The following is a 7,390-nucleotide window of genomic DNA, read 5'->3' as shown; positions in this document are numbered from 1 at the left end:
ATTAGTTGTATAAAAGTCGTATATGTAAGACCCATAAAATAAAATTTTAACACAATGTTGGTGTAATAAATACATTGTAAAGAAATTATTACATGACAAAAGTTGCTCTGTCCTGGATGTCAACTATAAAATACAGTCTTGTTATAGTTCAAGATTTTTCGGGAAATGATCTCTTCAACTAATGACAGATCGTTACCCGTAAAAGCTTCTGATCCTTGAGGAAAATAAAAGTCAGATTGACACGTGATAACCTTGTGTCAGTTGGTGGCAGTGAGCCAGTGGTTGACTCCTGGCTGTGACACGTCTCCTTCGTCACTGTCGCCACTGCCACATCCTCTCACTGTCACTGGTACATTGTGTGTTATGTCTTGTACGTCACAGCCCTCAGCCGTCACGCTACACCGGAAGTAACATAACATGACTTGGTGTCTCGGGTGTCTTGAACCAGATAATGTGTGTTGTGCGTCACAGGAGAGTTGTCGTGCTCTAGGTGGATGGGCAGAAGGATGAGGATATTGGTAATGAAGGAACATTCTGGTGATATATGCTGCAATGTATGAATCGAGACCCAGAATTCTCATTGGGAGACATCTTGTTTATATTCCTAGCTGAGGTTAACAGTAAACCATGGGTAATGGATGATCCCTCCTCCCCCCACCACCTTTAACAAGAATATATATCATAATATGTGGAGTTTATCTGAACACGAGCTGGTGATCATAAAGTGCTGCCGTCACCACACCTTTACATCAGTCCTTTACGGGGACCAGACGCCAACTATTACATTTACCAGGATTACCCACACCACATCTCCTCTTTATGATCCTCTCCAGAAGTGTTCGTGAAACTATGATCCAATTTGGTTAAATATTTTCCCGGCATTATCACATTATCAAAAAAGTTTACATCATTTTCAATCCTCGTTGTTGTTTCTCGGGTATATCTCAGTCTGGTGTCTCTGTTGTCTTTGTTTCTGGAGTAGTTTTAGGTCTTGATTTGTTATTATCATTAAACTTGTACGTAAGATCCCCAACTCTTGTGATAGTTGCCATGTTGATGTCTGTGGAAACCGTCCGAGATTTGTATACAAGTCTGTTCACAACTGGAGGGCGAGTTGAGTTGAATACACTCCTGATTACAGACAGACAGACAAACAGACAGACCCGGAATGGTAAAAAAACAATGAATATAAATCATAATGAACAGTGATTTATGTGACCGTCATGCTAAGATGTAAGGGATGAGAGGCTGGCTGTATTCATTAAGGAGAAGACGTCATGTGGGCGCCAGTTGTACGTAAAGACAAACCAGGAAATGGAGGGGAAGGGAGCACCACAGCGGACCACATCCGCTACAGCAGTAAGAATGTGTGTGTGTTTCCGCCACCTTCACTCAATAGGAAAAGGCTTGGAAGGGTAATATATATATATATACCAAAGTACAAGTCCTCGTATACTGTAGATAGATACATACAGTAAACATTACACAGGTATATTTCCTTCCATGGTGGAGAGGTTAAAGGAAGGTGTACGGCGACCTGTGGTGTAATGGTCAGCATGCTCGCTTCACAAGCGAGCGGACCCGGGTTCGATCCCCGGGCAGGGTGAAACTATGTTCAAGTTTCTTTACGCCATTTGCCTCTGTCTACCCAGCAGTAATTGGGGACCTGGATGTTAATCGATTTGCGGATCGTATTCCGGGGTGATGGTTAGACAGTGCAGTTGGCGAGTTGTCCGGTCTTCTCGGACTATTCCTTGGCACTGGGTCATGCAACTCGTTAACTCATGGTGTGGTTGTTGTATTGATAACAGCTTATACACCTTCAACAAATTCACACCTAGGACAGCCATCCTCGTACACGAGGGGCAACAAAAAAAAGGGCTAGTTTAAAGGACTGTGTTATATCTCAGCCCCTAACACAGCGGTCTCCATAACAGTCCTCGTTAAGTGACGGGAGAAAAGTTATCGATTCATGAAACCTTTTATAGCAAACTGACAGGCTAATATCTCACTAGGGGGGTGACTCTTTATGTGAGGTGGGGGTGAATGTGAGGTGGGGGTGAAGGTGGGCCTCATGGGTCAGCCGGATAGTTTGGGGTGATACCAATGCAACACACTATACTAAGCCCCAATACAACACACTATATTAAGCCCTAATACAACACACTATACTAAGCCCCAATACAACACACTATACTAAGCCCCAGCCACAACACTATACTAAGCCCCAATACTGTACATATACTAAGCCCCAATACAACACACTATACTAAGCCCCAATGACACACTATACTAAGCACCAATACAGCACACTATACTAAGCCCCAACACAACACACTATACTGATCACTAATACAACACACTAAACTAAGCATCAATACAACACACTACACAAAGCACCAACATAACACACTATACTAAGCACCAATACAACACACTATACTAAGCACCAATACAACACACTACACTAAGCACCAATACAACACACTACACTAAGCCTCCGGTACACAAGGAGGCAGCATAGCCGGCACTGCACTAAACCACCTTCACGTCTTCAACTGTAAAGTTAGGTACCCATTCACAGCTGGGCGAACTGGGCGGTAACCGGCGACTCTCAGGACAGGAGGCAGACACTGTATCCACACGACCTCCGCATCTCTCATGTTACAGGTGAACACAGTGAAGAATAACACACCTACATCCCAAACGCTCTTGTGTATTTACATTCTGAGTTGAAGACACAGAACAAGACGAAGCACTAAAGGGTGTACAGGTAACGAGAGCTAATTTCACACACACACACACACACACACACACACACACACACACACACACACACACACACACACACACACAAACACGCTCTCGCATCACAATTCCCCCATCACCCCATATACTATATAGGGAGAGGCAGAAGGGTGAATCCACCGAGGAAAGTCGTTTTAGGGGGAACATGAAATATCTGTATCTGATGACCCTGTAGGTTGTATTAGGTAATGTAACTGTATCGTCGACTGTAAATGATTATGTAACTACTTTTTGGTGCAGTTAAATGAGTTTTTCTTCACAGTTGGAGCCACTGATGAAGGCTAAGCATATGATGAATTAGCTCCTGTATGATGGTATTTAATGTGGCGTTTATAAGTAGTTGACTGTGTCGGGGTGTTGTCTGAGGGTGATGATGTAGTAGTGAGTGAGGTAATGAACTGTGATGGTAGATGGTGATGACTGGTTGGGCTCCCGTGTTTATTTAAAGAACTTCGCTTCCTGGGTGTAATTTGGTCGTGTAATAAAGTCTTTACACACACACACACAGTAACCACAGTTCTGTAATCATTTCAAAGGCTGAACAACTGGGCCAGCACAACACAAACTGAACTAACTGGAATCTACTGAGACACAGACTACCTCAAAGAAAATGGAGGTGGGGTGGTATTCTGTGACTCTCAAAGTGCTTTGAAATCAATGAAACAGCCCATCAGGCTCTATGTCTAAAGTTGTATGTGATATTAAAAGGAATGTGTTAACTGCCAATGAGAACAACTTTCGTATCGAATTTGTGTGGACTCCATCCCATGTTGGAATCAGGTATCATGACCGTGCTGATAAACTGGCCAATGAGGCATGTAAGAAAGAAAATGTTGACCGTGACCTTGGCCTGTCCACTGCTGTAATTAAAAACATTCAAGTCATTATCATGAACTTTGATCTAGAAGAAGTGAGAAATGCAGAGAGACCTGACAGTTGTAGCATTAGTAAATATGACAGATTTTGTGACAAGAGGTACTGGTATGGCCAGCATAAGGACAGAACCAGACAATGTGATGTAGTCGTGGCCAGAATTAGACTAGGATACAGACACATCTGGCAAGTTAGTGCGGCGGGCGGAAACTATCTTCCTGCTCGTTACCCCTACTTACTCGCTCGTTTGCTGGTGTGGACAACACTTGGGTGGTTGGACAGAGGTGAGAACTGCAGCTGCTACCTGTGACAGGAGGAGATTCACCCCAGCCGCCATACAGTCACTATCTAGCTACCCGGCTGTTCGTCAAATTCTGGCTGTGATCTCATCATAGGTCCTGGATTCGTGGGCTGTGTCCCCAGACCTTCACCTTTCCACTGTCAATTCTCTGGTTATCTACCACTACCACATACCACGACCGTCAGTTCATCTCATTCCGTCTGTGCCCCGGTGTTTCCTGTCATTTCAAGACAATCTGCCGCTGTCCCTTGAGTGTGGAGTTGAATGGACGCTTCCCTACCCTGAGTGTGCATCACAGTGTTCCAGAACCTTCTCCCAGGGCCACTGCCGTAGGAGATATCTGTTCATTGTTTGATTCTATGGTTGTTTGATCCCATTATGTGCTGACTCCCCTTTATTGTTCGATTCTATCAAGTGTTGACTCCCATTAATTGTTTGATTCCATTAATTTCTGACTCCCATTAATTGTTTGATTCCTTTAATTGTTTGCTTCCCTTAATTGATTAACTCCATTAACTATTGACTGCATTAATTGTTTGACTCCCGTAATTATTTGATGTTTGTTGAGTGGTGTCAGAGTTTTGTGTTATATTTTTTAGAGTAAGGAGATGTCAATCTCAAACGGTTGTTTGCTATTCCTCAGAAAACCATAGTCCTTGACTTTCCTTTATTAAGAACCTGATTAGTCTGGTAAGGGATTTCAATCCCTAATTCCCAGGCCTTTACACACACACACACACACACACACACATATATATATATATATATATATATATATATATATATATATATATATATATATATATATATATATATATATATATATATATATATATATATATATATATTGTACTGCGCACATCATTGTCATTCCTAAAAACCCCATTTAATTCATATTACGCTATATAACATTCAAATCCACCGCGCTTGTAGAACCTCAGAAAACGGGAAACATTGATAAAGGATAACTCACCTACTCAATGTTACTAGACCATGTGTTGTATTGTACCCAGGTACAGTTATATCATATAATTGTATGTATTCATAGCATTAAGGACTAGTGTACTGTAGGACTAAGTGTGGATCAGGGTTTGAAGGTCATACTATTTACGTCTGTGAGCGTGTAGCGAACATAACTTCCACAGATATCATATGAAAATACATGAGAACAATGATCTGGAAAAAGGATAAATGTATCAGAACTATGTGAGGTGTTGGAAGTGACCCAGAAACTATACTTGAAAGGAAATATTTTGTATGCGTCGGTATGAACTTAATACACCTCGTATCCTCACGTGACATATACCCACGACAGGTACAGTGATCAGAGAATCTTATGTCTGTGTTCAAATAGTGCAATGTGTGAGAGGAGGATCCCTCATTACAGTTTTAAGTGAAGTTGATACACCCCCGCCATGAACATTCAGCCTTTGTTTTAAGGCGCGTCATGTACCCGCCTCGGGTATGCCGCTTTGATATTATAACCCAATGAATTTATCCACGAACTTGCAAACCAAGACCTTACCTTAGTGTGTAATTTAGGATTAAAATGTGTGTTTATACGGCATGAGTGACAATATACCGAAAAGTGTTCAGGTGAGAACCGTAAGAAATAAAAGTAAAAATTAAAGATTGAAAACTGTAGGCCTACGCAGTGAGGAGCGGCGGGGCACTGCCCTCAGTACCCTCCTTTCTACCGTCACTTCAGGTCAGTGTCCTATCGGGCTATATCCTGCCCTATAATTAAGGTTTATATGGAAGTTATTACAGTTTAAAGCTTTGCCTGATATATAAGTGTAATAGTAACGTGTTAGGGGGTGTGATAACCGCCCGTCAGGCATTATTTCTCAGTACCCTCCGTTCTACCGTCACCTCAGGTTCCATGCGGTTGGAGTGTCTTGTTGCCCGGCAGCCATTATCCCTATGAGCGTCCCAACAGGTGGTGACTACTCCCAGCTATGCTAATCCACTGAACCTGTGGATTTCCAGCACACCACTCCAAATGAGTAGTAACAAATAAGGAGACCGTGAGAAACTCTGCAGTCGTCACTTGGAGCGACCTATAATACCAGGCGTAGAAATAGTACTGGTATGTCTCTTGGTGAAGCCCTCGTCTCTACCCACTGAGGGCGGTGTGCGCACGAGGTACCTGTTGTGTATACCTAAAAGTTACAAGGAGTCCCATACCTGCAGGGGTGGAGTGTAACATGTGTGTTGATGTCACGAGCCTGGGCGCTCGGGAACTCGCATAGCGTGAGGCATATGTTCACACCTACATTTCATACAAGCTATTAATAAATTGTTAATTGTACTTATTATATTATTATTGTTCTTAGTTACTTAGGTTAATTGTATATTTATGTATGTTATTTATATGCATCATTGTCTTATTCTGTTAAGTCAACTCAAGAGTAATATTAATTAATTATATAAAATATCCAGCAAATGTCCTGAATCACGTGATATGAGACGCTCTCCTCCCCGCGTGGGCACGCTTCCGCAGTAGCGAAAAACCGTGGCATAGGTTAGACGTGTCCATTCGTTCTCTAGCCTTGACCCTTGTCTAGTGCTTTATCCAGTCTTCTGCAATGCCCTAGGGGTATCAGGTATTAGTGACACGTTTAGTTAGGCCTAGGAAGGGATCCTGGTGGTAAGGTATCTCCTGTTTGGTAAGGATAATCATTTTGTAGTGATTGTTGTATATATATATATTTCGTATGTCTTGTGTAATATAGTAATGTTAAGTAATATTTGTTTGGTCTAACTCCTTACAGCATATTTTCGCCCTTCCGGCATCACTCTTATTTTATTATACACTTACTTATTCCCTTAAATTCATGTTTGCTAGTCATTACTCCCTTTAGAACATAAATTGAATTAATTAATTATCTTCCCTTTTGTGATTCACTTATTTCAACTGATCTTACTTTTTCAAGTACATTTAGTTGAGTAGGTTTTTGGTGAGGATAATTATTGCCGTGTTCCCTATTTGTACCTTTATTTGTTAATAACTTGGGGTAGGATTCACTCCCCAAGTATAAAGGGTAGTGGGATCGCGACAAGTGGGGGCCTGTGTCCGGGAGCTAACCACCATTGTTGTGTCATATCAAGTGTTGTTACTCGCCAGGTGTTGTTTCATCGCTAAGTATTTTTGGATGCAAGTTGCTGTGTTCACAGTGTTCATTTATATTGCTCCTGTTATTGCTTAAGCTACTGGTGAGTTAACCCTTATCTTGTGTACCAGGTGTTTGGTTAATCCCTTGCTGTGTTTCACAGTTTATTGCATTTTGATATTATTAATTAGCTAGCTAGTTAGCTTAGCTGCCACGGTTACTTTTTTTTTCGCTACTCGATTTTGAGTTCAACATGTTTGACCTGGAAAGTTTTTTGGCTTCACCTTCAGCCGAA

General features: G+C 41.8%; 1 non-coding gene across 1 annotated transcript; it reads left to right on the top strand.

The window, feature by feature from the left end:
• Positions 1-1,533: 1,533 nt before the first annotated feature.
• Trnav-cac lies at positions 1,534-1,607 on the top strand. Its single transcript has one exon. It is a non-coding gene; the product is annotated as a tRNA-Val (tRNA).
• The last annotated feature ends 5,783 nt before the right edge of the window (positions 1,608-7,390 follow it).

This window comes from Homarus americanus, unplaced genomic scaffold (genome assembly GCF_018991925.1).
Source record: "Homarus americanus isolate GMGI-L3 unplaced genomic scaffold, GMGI_Hamer_2.0 scaffold6200, whole genome shotgun sequence".
NCBI classification, from domain to species: domain Eukaryota; kingdom Metazoa; phylum Arthropoda; class Malacostraca; order Decapoda; family Nephropidae; genus Homarus; species Homarus americanus.
The sequence above is the reverse complement of the archived record's forward strand: the minus strand, read 5'-3'. Positions and strand labels throughout refer to the sequence as shown.